Raw genomic sequence first — 16961 nt, 5'->3', positions numbered from 1 at the left:
TCATCTCTCACCTTCTCTTAGGTTTCTTTCATATTCTTCCTTTCCACCCTACCCAGTAGAGTGTTGGGTCACATAAAATGTCCCAAATGTGGACTTGACTAGACAGCCTCATCTTTTTATTCAGTTCAGGTCAGACTGGAATTCTCTTGGGCTCTGGGGTCAGACTCTGTGGGCTCAAATGTGAGTTCTGCCCTTTACTTGCTATGTCTCTGGTTTCAGTTGCTCAACATTTATGCACCTTTGTGTCCTCATCTCTTGACATGAGATCAAAATCATATTGTTAAGAGTTTGACAATTGCATCTGGAATAGAGTAAGTAAGCACACAATACACTTGACATTCGCAACTACAGGCTACAGCAGGGGTGGGCAAACTTTTTGACTCGAGGGCCACAATGGGTTCTTAAACTGGACCGGAGGGCCGGAACAAAAGCATGGATAGAGTGTTTGTGTGAACTAATATAAATTCAAAGTAAACATCATTACATAAAAGGGTACGGTCTTTTTTTTTTTTTTTTTTTAGTTTTATTCATTTCAAATGGGCTGCCCGCGGGCCGTAGTTTGCCCACGGCTGGGCTACAGTGATATGCTCCTTCAGAAATCAAGACATCCCTTATTTCCCAGTAGCATTTGCAAATGCTCATCTTCCAAATGATCCATTTCTAGCTGCAGCTGAAACACAGATATCTGTTAAAGGTGCCTGTTATACCTTTATATTCATGAGACTTAGCAAAAATGTCCCCTTTTTAAATAAAATTACAGCACAAAACCATAGAGGTAAGTTGACACTCTCTGTTATCAAAGGAGCCAGAAGGCTAAGAAAGGTACACAAAAGATGAAAGATGAGCAGGCTACTGCCACATTTTTCTGGTGCTTGCTTCAAAATAGGCTTGTTCAACGCAGAAGTTGGTAAAGACATGAGACCAGACACAACAATTCCCATAGACACTGCTGACCCAGCACCCATTGTGCTTCCTCCTGATTTCTAGACCTTGGCCTTCAATCCAGTCATAACCATAACCACAGCTGCTCTAACTTCTGCTGGCATTTGCAACCTGCCCAGTGCTCTGGGACCTGAGCACACAGCCCCTCACACACTGTTTCATTTTGTGATTTTCATGTTTCCAGCTGTAGCAAGGAAAGACGCTGGTTATGGAAAAGGCAGCAGCACAGAGGCTAGCCCTCTGGCCTCCCACAAAGAATTATCTGGACCCAGATGCAGAAGAAGCACTTTTATAAAATTGTGAAGAGGTGTGTTTTCATGATTTCTGAACACAAACTTTAAGGCTGTCATGGCAAGATCTCAGACTTCAAAAATTAGGATTCAAATTTTGAATTAAAATTTTTTCAATTAGATACTAATTCAATGACTTATTTCATACATAATTTCATTTTCATATTCTTAGAGATACATATAACTTAAGTTTATTGTTAAAAAATTTCAAGTGTTGTATATTACATAATACTATCTGTATCCACCTCATTCTCTGAACTTACATTGGCTCCTTATGTAACACTACAAGGAAAATAACTGTCACTTTTTTCAAATTGCTGGATACAATGGAGATGAGATCTCAGGACATATTCCAAGTAGACATTAACTGCTGTAACAACTTCTGTAGTGCTGCAATATTTTCCAAAGATAAACAAAAGGCACCTTCATCTTCACACACCACATCTCTTTTGAAGCTTGTGTCTGGGGTGTGATTTAATTCTTCCATGCACAGTATGATCTGTGTCTTTATGTTGACAAACTCCTCAGGTTGAGATGCCTATAAAACAGAATGATTATAAAATACCTACAGGAGTGTTAAACAGACTTTTAGGAAGTATGGATGCAAGCAGTGTACCTCTGTTTGCCCCAAAGTTGCCACATGTTATCTGAACTGGCTCAACTATTCTAAGCTGGGAAGAGAGTCACACTGTCAATGTCATAGTGTGGCATGCATGCAAAGAATTCGCATAGTTCTTAATCTTATTCTTGAAGTCATTTCAGTTTATGTTTTCTCTTCTTTTTCTGTTTTTGTATAGGTTCTGATTGAGTATGCCAATCCTTTTCTAGTTTTTGCAACCGTTCTAACCGAGCACATGAATCTTCTGTAGATTTTTCACCACTTTTTCCTGACCACGCAAATCCTTTTCGAGCTACAAGATGGTCAGCTTTCCTTCTTCCTGTATAAGACAATGCACTATTGTTACAAGACTCCAAGTAGATTTCCTCAAAGGAAGGGTAGGACAGCAAAAGAGGGCTACAACAACAGGTTTTTAGTTAAACTTACAAATAAGCCAATTCATGGACAACAGGATATGACACAGAGGGTCTCCACAAGGGAAGGTACCAGGGCACTTATGCAAGAGGTGAAATGGTTGGAAAGCTTGCTATGGGTTAGCTATTGGTTGGTACATTTAGCTCATAACTAAATGCTCACCCAATAATGCCAAAAATATCATTTAACCAGTAAAAGCCAATTAGTACTTCTTGCTCTACTCCTGAGAAGCAAAAAAAAAAAAAAAAAAAAAAAAGGGTTGGGTATTATATGTCTTATAAATTTTACTCAGCATTGGGGAACTAAGAACAGTCATGCAATTTAAGGGAGTTAAACCACTGTATATCTAACTTCACCCAATTTCTCATTGAAAGTTAAAAAAAAAGAAAGACTAGAAACTCCACTGATGCCATGGCCTGCCTGATTGCCCTTGGCTGTCAGGTATGAATTATCCTTAATCCTTTAAAGGCAGTTTTCCCCTCCTCGGCCGACTCCATCTGGACACGCAGTCAGTTAGTTCTTCCTGTAACAAGGAGAGGGACCTGAGGACCTAGTGGTACCACAGAAGCCCTCACACTCTGTCCCTGTATTCTCATCTATTTTAATTACCCTCACAAACTCCACACTTGTCTTTATTTTTATGACTCTAACATTGTTTTCACTGTTTCCAACCATCTGTTACCGGTTTCATGCTTGCTGGTGTCCTCATTTAAGCCCTGACTTGTGCAGGAACACAACACGGCAGCCTTTCAGCTAGGAGCACACAATCACAGCATGCTCCCAACTTGATTGTGCTCTCCTGATAACCAAGCTTTGGAGACATTTCTTTTTGAGCAGCAATTTTGGCTGGCTCAGTGGTATGCAGCTTTTGGGTATGACGAAGCCCACAAAGGCAGGGTTTTGGATATCTTTCCCTTATGTCACTAGTCACTTTTGTTCCCTAAGTAGCTCTTTTCATTTTCTTTCAAAGAAAAAAACAGCATAGTATCATCTATGCCTAATTTTTCCTCAGAGTTCAAACAATGTCTTATATGCCCCACAGACGGATAGCAAGAGGAAGTGTGTTTTGGATTAAAGCATGGCAACATTCATTAGCTGCTTCATTTCTGGCAAGCTCTCTCTCCCTCGATCACACCCATACCTTTCTCCCCTCTCAGGCATCCATCTCCTAAACTCTAAGAGTTTCTATGAGACTTGTAACCAGAGAAGCAATGGACAGTGGCAGTTTGCCCCAGGTTAACCCCCAAAACTGTCTACAAGGCCCCTGATTTCTGACTTCTCCCATCCTAAGCTGCCGGGGTCCAACCCCAGCAGATCCAGGGGTCCCCAAAGGTGTGGACGGAGTTGGCGAAGATGGAATGATACGGAGACAGCGTTCGGGTGATCATCATAGCCAGGTTCCTCTAGCCAGGTTCAGTAGCCAGGTTCTAGTCAGGCTCTCTTGCCAACCTCTGCAGTCAGGTTCAGTCCAGGATCCCTTGCCATGTTCTCCCGCTAGGCTCTGTCTCTAGGCTCCGAGGCCAGTCCCTCTCCAGGATCCTCCGGCATGCTCTCTCCAGCAAAGTTCTTCTGTCTCTAGGCTCAGTGTAGGCTCTGTCTTCTTGATTCTGTTCTAAGTTCTGAGTTCTGTGTGTTTCTGTCTTGTTACAACTGTATTTATACCAGTTGATTCAATCCTATCAATCTCTATTACAAAGGTTAGGGCGTTTCTTATCTCCATTCCAGGGAGAAAAGATTATGTAGTTTAAGCATGATTGTTCGTAGTTAAAGGGATTAATTACCCGCCTGGCACTTAGTTGAGGGGTTTTATTCCCTCCCTAACTTCAGGGGAAAATCCCTACCTGGGGATTCAACCTTTCTCGGAGAGGTGACCTTGGTTAAAACACAGCGCCAAGAAGGTGAGCAAACATATTAAGAACCGTATGCCATATATGCCAGGTCCCTTGAAACAGCGAGGATGGACCGGCTCCCGGCACTAAGCCCTTCCTTGTTTCACTGTCCCTAGCTTAAAGACGAGAAAACACACACACACACACACACACACACACACACACACACACACACACACATACACACACACACACACGACATTAGCTGTTTCGCTTCTCAACAGGGCAACTCTTTAGATAAATAAAAATAACTTCTGGAACTGGATGACTAGGAAGCACATTTCCTCCATTTCTCATGTCCAGGACTACCCTGACACAGAAACCTTCCCCCTCAGCCCCAAGGCAAAGTTCCATCCTAAATCTCAGACCCAAGCAGGAGCCTGAAAGATTCCATGTACCTGAAATGGTTCAACATGTAACTCGCTGCACAGGGTAGTCTGTTCTTTTTGACAGTTGCCTATGCTTTTGATGAGACTTTCCTGTTCAGCCATCATCATATCCAGGTGGTCCTACAACAGAGAAATGAGTCCCATAAAAGTTTGGGGCCAACGGGGAAAAAAGAACCCAAACCAACAAATAACACAAAAACACTAATAATTTCAAACTTTTAAGTAAGGACTTAGAAACCAGCAAGAGCCTGTGATCTTTCAGTGTCACTTTGATATGCTATCTCAGATGAGACACCAACATCCTTACCCATGTCCCTCTCAAAATACACCAGCACTAAACTCACCTTGATATGCTTCATTTTGAGAATGACCCATGTGCACTTGAGAAGAATGTATATTCTACAACTTTGGGGTGAAATGTTGTGTAAATGTCAATTAAATCCATCAGATCTAGTGCATCATTTTCAGTCACTGTTACCTTATTTATTGTCTAGATGATCTATACAGTGAAGTCAGTGCGGTGTCAAAGTCCTCTACTATATTGCTATTGATCTCTCCCTGAAAGTCCTCCAAAGTTTATTTTTTATTTTTTTTTTTATATTTATGTTTGTATGTTTGTTGTTGTTTTTTATTTCAGTGCTCCTATATTGGGTGTATATATGTTTACCAGGATTATATCCTCTTGTTGGATTGATTCCTTTACTATTATGTAGTGACCTTTATTATCTCTTGTTATGGCCTTCATTTTGAAGTCTATTTTGTCAGATATGAGTATTGTTAACCCATATTTTTTTGCATTTCCATTTGCATGGAAAATATTTTTCCATCCCTTCACTCTCCTGTGTGAGTCTTTTGTTCTGAGGTGGGACTCTTGTAGATAGCATATATTTGGGTCATGTTTTCTTATCCATTCAGCTACCCTAAGTCTTTTGATTGGAGCATTTAATCCATTTATATTGGAGGTTATTATTGATAGGTACTTAGTGCCATTTAACTCTTTATGTCTGTTTTTCTCTATTTCTTCGTATTATTACAGCAGGCCCTTTAACATTTCTTGTTATGCTGATTTGGTGGTGATAAACTCCTTTACCTTTTTCTGTCTGGGAAGCTCTTTATTTCACCATCTATTTTGAATGATAACCTTCCTAGATAGAGTAGTCTTGGTTTCAGATCCTTGCTTTTCATTACCTTAAATACTTCATACCATTCCCTTGTGGACTGTAGAGTTTCTAATGAAAAATCAGCTGACAGCCTATGGGAGCTCCTTTGTGGGTAGCAAATTGCTTTTCTCTTGCTGCCTTTAAGATTATCTCTTTGTCTTTAATTTTGGACATTTTAATTATGATGTGTCTGGGCATGAGCCTGTTTGGGTTCTTCTTGCTTAGGACTCTCTGTGCCTCCTGAATGTGTGAGACTTTTTTCCTTCACCAGATTAGGCAAGTTTTCTGCCATTATTTCTGCAAACACCTTCTCTATCTTTTGCTCACTTTCTTCTCCTTCTGTCACACACATTATGTGACTATTGTTATGTTTCATGTTGTCCCACAGCTTCTTTAAGCTGTCCTCCTGTTTCTTAATGGTTCTTCCTTTTTTGGTTCTCTGCTTTTTCTACCCTGTGTTCTAATTCACTGATTCAATCCTCAGCTTCCCCTAATCTGCTGTGTATTCCTTCCAATGTGTTCTTTGTTAGTGCTATGTCAGTCTTCATTTCTGACGGGTCTTGTTTCATAATTTCTATACCTTTTTTTCATGCTGTTTGGGGCTATCAGCAATCCACAGCTGTGTTTCCCTCTGCTGGCTTGGGGTGATTTTAGAAATGTACAAGATGAGCACCAAGATCTGCTTTTCCTAGCCCAGAGTCCTGAAGCCCATCAGGTATAGACTGAAAGCCTCCAGAGATCTGCCTCTGCCTGCACTCTGATTGTTATTCTCAGTTTCTTAATGAGCCTCAGAAACTCCAGAGGGTGGGACAAGAAGTTTTCCAATAGGATGGGGCAATTGCCCCCGCCTCGTGCTCAGGGCAAAAGCTGCCTGGATGATAAAGGACTGCCTGACAAAGATTTCCTCTGCCATATGGTGGAATGACACAGCACAGGGAACTGGGCAGCTGCCTTCCAAGAGCTAATTCCAAAGCCCCCGAACCCAGGAATCTCCTTAGAGCTCTTGTCCACTCTCCCCATCCTCTGCCAGAGCCCAAGGTGAGTGGCTACACATGAAATTGTGTGCATTGGCCCTTTAAGAGAGTGCCTGCCTTTCCAGCCATTTCTTCCTGACAGAAGCAGTCCCATTGCTTTTCACAATTCAATGTTATGTGGGCACCTTTCTGGGTTCTGATGCTCTGGGCTGGGGATCCCAGCTTGGGGTTCTCAATGGGAACCCCCCCCCAAAGGTGGGTTATCCCTTCTGAACTTCATCTGATGTGTGTATGAGCCTGCCCAGCCCTCTTGTGCCTCCATACTTCCTACCAGTCTCTATGCAGTCACCACTTTCCATCCTTGGTTATAAGGGTTCTCTCCAACCAGTCTTCAGTTGATTATTCAGGATGTTTTTCTATATTTTAGTTATAATTCCAGCTTGTTTGCCATGTATCCCTAACAATGAGTTCTGAAGATATGACTTTTCTAAAGATCCAAGAGAATACCGTACCTTCCCTCCACGTACAGTTTCAGCATAAGATGTGCAGTGTCCATGATTTTCCCTGCATTTCACTCATTCATTCACTAAATACCACACAATTACTGTGTAATCCTTTCATGTACTCATTCAGATTAACACCTACTCCATTATCATCATTTTATAATTAGCAAGATCACCCCAATTCTTCTTCTAGGAGAAGAGGCACTAATCTGCATGGGACTCCCCTCTTGGCTCTTGTGACTGATAGATCTATCTGCAACACACTGTAGGACCTTCTCCTCTGGAGTTTCTTTTTCTAATGGAGATTCTTTGAATGACTCAAATATGTCCAATAAAGTTTGTGAACCACTCCTCTGAAGTCACTACATTTACTTCACAGACACGTGTTCTCCACTTAACATTTTTAGCCACGACACAGGTGCCAGTTGTGTTGGAACTGCAGTTTTACAAACTATTCTCAATGGATTCCCTTCTTCGCTGAGCTTCTAAGCTTCCAAGATCTTGGCAGCTGGGAAGTAAAAGGCAGAGGGAGGGAGCATGGAGCAGGAGCAGCACCTGTGCATGTGCCCACAGGAGTCAATATGCTTCATTTCAACCCCAGTTATTTGTAACCGCTGGCCCATGGGAATCCCAAATAATTTCCATATTTCCTGATGACGAATCGGGAATTTCTGGAGATGTAGTATGGGCTCCTCCTTGAGCATCTCTCTGAAAAGCAAAAGAGAAACTAGGAACTAATTTTCTGTTAGAACATAGGATCCTGGCTCTTCTGACCTATTCCAATGAATACACCTACTGATTTCTGGGAGCAAAGCAACAGAATTACTAAATAAGATTTGCTGAAAAACTCTTCTAGAGGAGCCTGTTTTTACTGTAGAAAGCCAGGTAGCCTTAGGAAGGGTTGTAGACAACTAAAATCGGATTTAGAAAAATAAACAGAAGCAAGCATAGGATTGCTCCAAGGACTATGAGAGGTTATTTCCCCTTCTCCCTAGTAATACTTTAGGAATAATTGAAATCACCATAAAAGGTGAAATTACTGCCCTGACTGGGGTGGCTCAGTTGGTTGAGCACTGAAAGGTTGCTGGTTTGAATCCTGGTCAGGGCACATGCCTGGGGGGCTTGCAGGAAGCAGCTATTTGATGTTTCTCTTTCTCTCTCTCCCTTTCCCTCTCTCTTTAAAAATCAATTAAAAAAAAAACCCTTTAAAAAAAAAGGGGGGGGAATTACTAAGGTCATTTCAGATACTGGGGCTACTTTATCTGTTCTCAATCCTTCCCAATGAAGTTGCCCTCCTCCTTGGACTAAAGCTTCTGTACAAATGATAGAGATATCTAACCAACTATTGTCCTTTTTAAAAGCATAACCTGTTCCAGTCCAACTAGGGAATGTGATGGGGCAACATATATTTTTACTAATCAAATTTGCCCCAATTCGCCTCATAGGGCAAGATTGTCTTTTTTTCTTTTCTTTTCTTTTTTCTTTTTAAAGTGAAAGAGAGTTTTCTAGTGAAGTAGTGAGACAAAGAATGGGCCACCCCACAGACAAAGCAGCCAGGATTTTCTTGAAACTAAGGATCCCACATATCCATTTTCCAGAAGGGTGGAATGCATTTAAAACTAAATCACTCAGATACTGAATCAATAGGCAAAATAATGATTTTAAAGGAACCTCCACAAGAGGAAACTAATCTTGAAACTGACTGAACGTTTGTTATAGGACATTTTAATACAACTTTAGGACTTTACCAGTCACAAATATCCTTTATGGACAAGCTGGAATTTAGCCCATTATACAAGATTAGTTTAAAAAGGCATGCTTGTAATTCTAAGTATGATCCCTGTAATATTCCTATTCTTTCATTAAAAACAAACAAACAAACAAACAAACAAACAAAAAACACCAAAACCAAAACACCCAAATGGGAAAGGATGGAGATTTGTGTAGGATCCCATAGCTATATGGGGAGGAGCAGGGGGTGGGAGTGGGCAAGGCTAGTTCCTTGTGAGTAGTGCCCCAATGAGGAAAGGGGAAGCAAATGGGGAAGGGAGCCCAAACCCCTCCTGCCCCCTTCCTGTGCAGGGACTAGGCAAGGTGGGGAAAGGAAAAAAAGTGGGTGTGAGCCCTACCTGATGAGACACAGGTTGTTTGGGGCATCTTGGGGCCAAGCAGCCCTATCCGTTGGCCACACCTGCTGCTGCCACTAGTACAGTGGAGTGGGCATGTCAGAATGAGACGAGGCTCTGGCCCCTTTAAGGCCAGGGGAGGCCTCCCAGGCCTCTTAGTGGGAAGCCAGAGGGAAGATTGGGGAAGAAGGGACCTTCCCCTACACCAGGAGCCCAGTGAGCAATTTCCCTGCTAGTAAGGGAGTGGGGATGCAGCAGGGGCAGGGTGCAGCTAAGTGGAAAGTCAGTCCAGGAGAGCAAGTAAATGAACGCTCCTGGGTGAGAGTGGTTGCTGGGAAGCGAAACCAAAGGAAAACTGCTCCCCCTTTGGACTACCAGGGCCTTGCAGCAGCTGCTGTGCTGTGTACATTGGAGGTGTGGGCAGGCACAGGGCTGTGGAGTGATGTGTGGGCCTAGAGGAAAGGGGCTGCCTAGCCGCTCCAGGCTGCTAGGAGCAATGGAGTTGGACACGGAGGCTGCCTGGCCTGGCTCCTTGTTGAATGTTGCATGTGCCTTCTTGGAGCCACGCCAGCACCAGGAGGACTGTATTGCTCTTAACACAAAATTATCTTGGGTAATTTTTATTTTAGAGGTGAGAAAACTCACATTCAACATCTTGCCTAAAGTCACAAGGCTGGTAAATGACAGTGTGATGAAGCCTGGCCCCAATTTCAAGTCGGACACTCCCCCAGCACTGTCTGAAGAGTTAAAACCACTGGGAAAGAATTCCTTAAACTGAGTCTCTTAACTTGCAGGGAAAGCAAGCTATCTTTCCCATTCAAGTAAAATGTTAAAACTGCAGCCAGGATACATAGGAAACAAGGATAAACACGAACTTCACGGCCTTATTTAAAGACAAAGGGGACAAGTCAAGCCTACCATTCAGGACACAACTCCAGCCATCCCAGCCCACAGGCAGCACCTGGCACTCAGTGCAAGCAGGGAGGGTGGAGGCTCCGGACGCGGGCGATTGCTGGACCCCCGGCGGGGCGCTGCTGGGGCCCAACGCTCCTCCCTGCCTTGCTGACCTGTGGATCTCCACGCACCTGCGCTAGGCGCCCCCCTCCCCCAGGCTTTGGAATCTGTGGTTGGCCAGTGGCCGCAGGGAAGCTGCGCGCCCGCCTGTCCTCAGCTCCGCCAGGGCCGCTACCCCTGCTTCTGCTCACCGCTGCCAGCCCTGCGGCGCGGCACCCTGGCCTCACTGGGGCGCTGGCTGAGGTGACACCCTAGCTCCGGACTAGGGGGGCCTCTGGAAGTCCGCACCGGGTCGGGCGTCGCTCCCTCCCGCGCCCCTCAATGGCCCCGCAGCCCGCACCTTCCACTCATGGTGGAGGGTCCCAGCAACCGGACATCGAGGTCCAGGACCTATTCCACAGGGGACCGAGCACAACCTCCAGCCACTACCAGCCGTGGGCAAACTACGGCCCGTTTGAAATGAATAAAACTAAAAAAAAAAGAAGACCGTACCCTTTTATGTAATGATGTTTACTTTGAATTTATATTAGTTCACACAAACACTCCATCCATGCTTTTGTTCCGGCCCTCCGGTCCAGTTTAAGAACCCATTGTGGCCCTCGAGTCAAAAAGTTTGCCCACCCCACTGGCTGAGAGCATTCGCAGAGGCTTGCCCCTTGGCCAGCTCTTAGGGATTTTAAGCCAAGACCCAGGCAGAGCAGCCTTGCGATTGGTGCCCTATCCCGTCGCTCATCGCGAAACCCCGCCTCGTTCCGCCCCCAGCAGCATAATACACAGTTGGGTCTCACTCAGCTGCCTGAGCTCAGAGCCAGGATTGCTCTTGCTGGCTTTCCTCATTCTGCTGCAGGTGATGCTCTACAAGAGAAGCCTGTCCCCAGGTGCAGTTCCTTAAATCATCGCCTGAGGATATGTGTTGTTGTTTTTAAATTGATTTTTAGAGAGAGAGAAAGTGACAGGGAAACATCAATCAGTTGCCTCCAGTTCTCGCCTGACCATGATGGAACTGGCAACCCAGGTATGTGCCCTGACTGGGAATCAAACTCCCAACCTTTTGGAGTACTGGGCCCCTTTCCAACCAACTGAGACACCCGGCCAGTACTGTTTTTATTTTTAATTTTGATTTTTTTATTAATTTGAGAGAGAGGGAGAGAGAAAGGTGGATTTGCTGTTCCACTTAGTTGTGCATTCATTGGCTGCTTCTTGTATGTAACCTGACAGAGATCAAACATACAACCTTGGCACATGGGAGAAAGCTGTAACCAACTGAGCTATCTGGCCAGGGCCCTGGTGCAGTTTTTATTTGAAGCTCTCTCAGCAGCCTGCTGACTGCCAGGAAGGGGCAGAGAGAGCCAGCTGGGCCAGGTGTGGTGGGAGCAGATTAATAGAAAGGCCTTGTTTCCCTCGCTCACCCACTCATCCAGGTAGGGAGCCTGGGAACTCATTTATAGTGGCAATATTCCACAGATGCAGGAAACCATGCCCTAAATGGTGAGGGTACCCTGCTCATGGGCCCGGTACCCTTCTAGACCAGTGATCCTCTTTAATTACCACAGTAATCCTGTTAGGTGAGTTTGACTCCCATTTGACAGAGCAGGAAACTGTCTCAAAAAGGTTTGAGTGACTTTCCCATGGCACAGGATTGGCAAATAAATGGAGATCACCTGGGTCCTGGTTCTCTTTCAAGTTACATGGGTTTATATAATTGTTATTAAAATTTCAAAAGTCAAATTTGACAGTACACTCAATTGCAGATTCTCATAAGGGGGCACATGGTATGCAACCACAAGTTATGGTACTGAAAAAGATGAAAAGAATAAAAACAACAAATGCCTCTTTAAGACCAGTAATACTGGGCATCCAGGAGATTAGTTTAGACAAATAAATACCAAAGAATCCCTCTCTCTGTTTTATCTGGAAATTATTTCAGTTAATTGCTTTACTTTATGCTATCTGAGCTGTGAATTATCAGTCAGGTTGAAAGGGCAGAGCCCACTGGATTTTATTGGGACATACTCCCTTTTCTACATGGGATCTGTTAAACTGGAAAAACTCAAGTCTTTCTTATAGGGATGATCCTACTAAAATGACTGACTTAGTTATATCAGTTTTCACCACCCACCATCACAGTTGGACAGGCATACAAGTCTTGCTGAATATTTTGCTTACAGGGGATGAGAGGAGGTAGGTATTGGATAAGGCAAATGAAGAAGCTCAGAGAATATCCAGATGGGGCTCCCATCCCTACTAAGGCGATATTTTAACCTAGCTCAATGGGGACTCTAATGAGAATGGTCTTCCTCAGCACATTATGAGAGGTACATCCTTGAGGGACTGAAGAAAGGCTTCCCTAAGCAGGAAACTTGGAATGTGGCAAAGAAAATACAACAAAACCCACAGAGGACCCCTCTAAGTTTCTTGAAGGAATCTTCCAGGCCTATAGAAAATATGCTGATTTGGATCCACAAGCCCCTGAAAATATTATAATGGTGAATATGACCTTTATCTCTCAGAGTGCACCTGACATCAGAAACTTCAGAAGATAGAGGGGGGAATAGGCTTAAACCCTCCCCAATTAGTAGACATTGCCTTCAAAGTTTATAATAACAGCTCGCCTTCAGTCTTTGCTCCAATGCTTGGAGCCTACTCATGCAAATTAACCGTCATCTTTGTTGGGCTAATTTGCATACTCTCCTGATTGGCTGGTTAGTGTAGGGAAGGTACGGTCAATTTACATGTTTGTCTATTATTAGGTAAGATGACTGTCAGTCTCTCCCATTATGTCCATCAAGACTTGCTTTACATAATTAGGTGCTTCTTTGTTGGGTTCATAAATGTTTACAAGGGTTGATCGGCCAGTGTGGCTCAGTGGTTGAGCATTGACCTATGAACCAGGAGCCTGCAGTTTGATCCCAGTCTGGGCACCTGCCTGGGTAGCGGGCTCGATCCTCCCCGGGGGGGTGGGGGAAGAGGGCGCTACCAGGAGGCAGCCAATCAATGATTCTCTCTCATCATTGATGTTTCTATCTCTCTCTCCCTTTACCTTCCTCTTTGAAATCAATAAAAATATATTTAAAAATATGTTTACAAGGGTTATATCCTCTTGTTGGATTGATCCCTTTATCATTATTTTTCTTTGCCTCTTACTATATCCTTGATTTTAAAGTTGATTTTGTCAGATATAAGTATTGCTACCCCAGCTTTTTTTCCCCTTCCACTTGTATGAAATGTCTTTTCCCATCCCTTTACTTTTAGTCTGTGTGCATCTCTCATTCTGGGGTGAGTCTCTTGAAGACAACATATACATGGATGTTGTTTTCTTATCCATTCATCTACCTTACATCCTTTGATTGGAGCATTTAAGCCATTTACATTTAAAGTGATGATTGATAAGTATGTATATGTTGCCATTTTATTTTCTTGCACTATGTTCCTCTTTCTTTCTTTCTTTCTTTCTTTCTTTCTTTCTTTCTTTCTTTCTTTCTTTCTTTCTTTTTCTTCTTTTGCATCTTAAAGCAAACCAGTTAACATTTCTTGTAATGCTGGTTTGGTGGTAACAACTACTTTAGCTTTTTCTTGTCAGGGAAGCTCTTTATGTTTTCTTCAATTTCAAATGATAGCCTTGCTGGGTAAGGTAGCCTTAGTTGTAGGTCCTTGTTTTTAATCACTTTGCATATTTCATACCAATCCCTCTGGCCTGAAATGTTTCTGTTGAGAAATCAGTTGGCAATCTTATGGGAGCTCCCTTGTAGGTAACTGACTGCCTTTCTCTTGCAGCTTTTAAGACTCCCTCTTTGTGTTTAACCTTTGGCATTTTAATCATGATGTGTCTTGGTGTGGGCCTCTTTGGGTCCATCTTGTTTTGGGCATGCACTTCCTGGACTTGTATGTCTTTGTCCTTCACCAGGTCAGGGAATTTTTCAGACATTATTTTTTCAACTAGCTTCTCAACCCCCTTCTTCTCTCTCTTCTCTGTCTGGTACCCTTATCATGCAGGTGTTTTTATGTTTGTACTAGTGACCTGGTGCATGAAATTCATGCACATTAAAAGGGAATTAATTAGAGGAATTATTTTAATATTGCTATTTGCCCTTTCTCTATAATAGAAGTGTCAGAGATGAAAGAAAATAAGTAAATGTATATGAAAATCTTTCTCCTGTCAGGGTCTGGGGTGCGCCACGGGATCCAGAGTCAAGTCCCCGCCCACTGATGTGCGCCTCAAAATCATATGAGACCCAGACCCAGACGGCCCCAACCCCATTAGGTTAGAGCCAGACCCGGCTGGCCCCAACCCCTTCAAGCCCCCAGGGTGGGGGCTGCGGACTCAGGTCACCTGGCCCAGCGCCAGGCCATGGTCACCACCTGAGGTCCCCTGGCCCGGACCAGGGGGAGAAGCCAGAGCTGGAAGCATGGCCTGAGGTCCCCCAACCTCAGCAGGGGCCATGCCTTGAGATCACCATCAAGCCCCACAGGGCAGGGGCCATGGCCTGAGGTCCCCCGTAGAGCCCCGCAGGTGGGAGGCGCAGCCTGAGTTCCCCAATCAAGCCCCACATGGTGGGGGGCATGGCCTCAGGTCTCCTGGACTGGCGCTGGGGCGGGGGTTTGGCCTGAGGTCCCCCATCAAGCCCTGCCAGGATGGGGGCATGCACTGAGGTCCCCCGTCAAGCTCCACCAGGAGGGGGGGGGCACAGCCTCAGGTCTCCTGCTACAGACCAGTGCCACACACCCTCAGGTCTCTGCTGACAGCTCATTAAAACTCATTATGGGAACTAGGCCTCTGCTGTGGGTGCAGCCACCTTGTGTTACTGAATCCCTGCCTCAGCTGTGGGCGCAGCCATCTGGGCCATTATGGTGTGATGGTCAATTTGCATATTCTATCTTTATTGGATAAGATTAATTTCAGAGAGGAAGGGAGAGGAAGAGAGAGATAGAAACATCGATGATGAGAGAGGATCATTGATCAGCTACCACCTGCATGACCCAACTGGGGATTGAGCCTGCAACCCTAGCATGTGCTTGGACTGGGAGTGGAACCATGACCTCCTGGTTCATAGGTAGATGCTCAAGCACTGAGCCATGCTGGCCGGCCTCCTCATTTTTTAAAATCTTTCTTTTTTTTCTGTTCTGATGGGTGTTTCTTTTTGTTTGTTTGTTTTTCCCACCTTGTCTTCCAATTTGCTGATTTGGTCCTCTGCTTCATGGAGCATGCTGTTTATCCCTTCCAGTGTATTCTTTATTTTAGTTATGATGGCATTCTTCACTTCTGACTGGCCCTTTTTTATGGTTGCTGTATCATTTTTTATGCTGTTGAGCATGCTTATAATCATTACTCTGAACTCTATATCTGATAAATTGCTTACCTCCACTTCCTTTAGATGTTGTTCTTGAGAATTCTCCTGTTCCTTCATTTGAGGCCTGTTTCTTTGTCTCCCCATTTTGGCTGCCTGCTTGTGTTTGTTTTTATGTATTGGGTAGATCTGCTTCCACTCGCAGTCTTGGTAGGGTTGCCTTATAGGTTACCTGTGGAACCCAGTGGCACAGTGTCACTGATCACCAGGACTAGGTGCTCTAAGAATGTTCCTTGTGCATGTTGTGTGCCCCCCCCATTGTAATTGAGTCTTGATTACTATTGGCCATTCATACATGGGCTCTACCCTCAGGCTAGCTGACAGTGAGACTCAACCCCCAACGCAGAATGCAGATCGCACCGAACGGAATTAGCCTCAGCAGCATTTGGGGCCTGCCAATATCTGCCTGTGGACATGCTACTTGTGAAGGTTATAGGGGTGGTTTCAGGTGGGCATATAGGAAGAAAATGGACACTAGCAACTAGACATTTAACCTGGATCCTTCTGCTTAAGAAATACCATTCCCTGGATGCAGGAGGTGACCCTTCTAATCACTGCCTTGGTGCTCTTTTGGTGGAGTTTTTAGTAATTGTATTAATTATCTGTTCTTAGAAGGAATCATCCCACTCTGACAGCTCCACTGTTGGGCTTCAGGTCTGTATGGCAACTGCTGCATGTCACATGTCCCTTTTTCAAACCAATCTGTCATTGGTGGCTTCATTCCCATCTGGGCATAAGGCTGCATACACTAACCAATAATCGTCAGCTGTGCTATCACAGGACCTTTTTACAAAGGAAACAGGAATTCCTGATACAGACTGCAGAAGTAATAACTGTATGGTTCAAGTTCCCAGCATTCTAACCTGCTGATTAACAAGAAAACTCATTGAGACTTGGAATTGGATTCTTAGCTCCACCTAAAGTCAGACAAAGTTTTTGTATCACGTTATTTCACAACAGAAAACTTTCAGCATCCCCAATTGTGACATCAGAGGCCTCCCATGTGCTGGAAAGAATAGCAGCCCCATCACCTGGGGAGGGGTGCCCCAGCTGTGTGCTGCTTGTAATGAGGTTCTTGGCCTTTGTAATGATTATTTCCTGGAGGATATGCCTTACTAACTCCTCAGGGCTGAATGCTAACTTTCTGTCCACTCTGAGATAGCCAATGCTCATCTCCTTGCCTTTGCCTGTTTCTACCACACTGAGCTGCTAAAGCATATATGAGGCTGTGGAAGAAAGTAATTTTTTTTTTCCAGAATGCTCTTCAGCTCCTAGTACCCTATTCCATATTTACCA

General features: G+C 44.2%; 1 pseudogene; it reads right to left on the bottom strand.

Annotated features, from left to right (window-relative positions):
- Positions 1 to 983: 983 nt before the first annotated feature.
- LOC132223572 (protein regulator of cytokinesis 1-like) lies at positions 984 to 9960 on the bottom strand (annotated as a pseudogene).
- Between the last annotated feature and the right edge of the window lie 7001 nt (positions 9961 to 16961).

The sequence above is a fragment of the Myotis daubentonii genome, chromosome X, assembly GCF_963259705.1.
Source record: "Myotis daubentonii chromosome X, mMyoDau2.1, whole genome shotgun sequence".
Lineage (NCBI taxonomy): Eukaryota > Metazoa > Chordata > Mammalia > Chiroptera > Vespertilionidae > Myotis > Myotis daubentonii.
The sequence above is the reverse complement of the archived record's forward strand: the minus strand, read 5'-3'. Positions and strand labels throughout refer to the sequence as shown.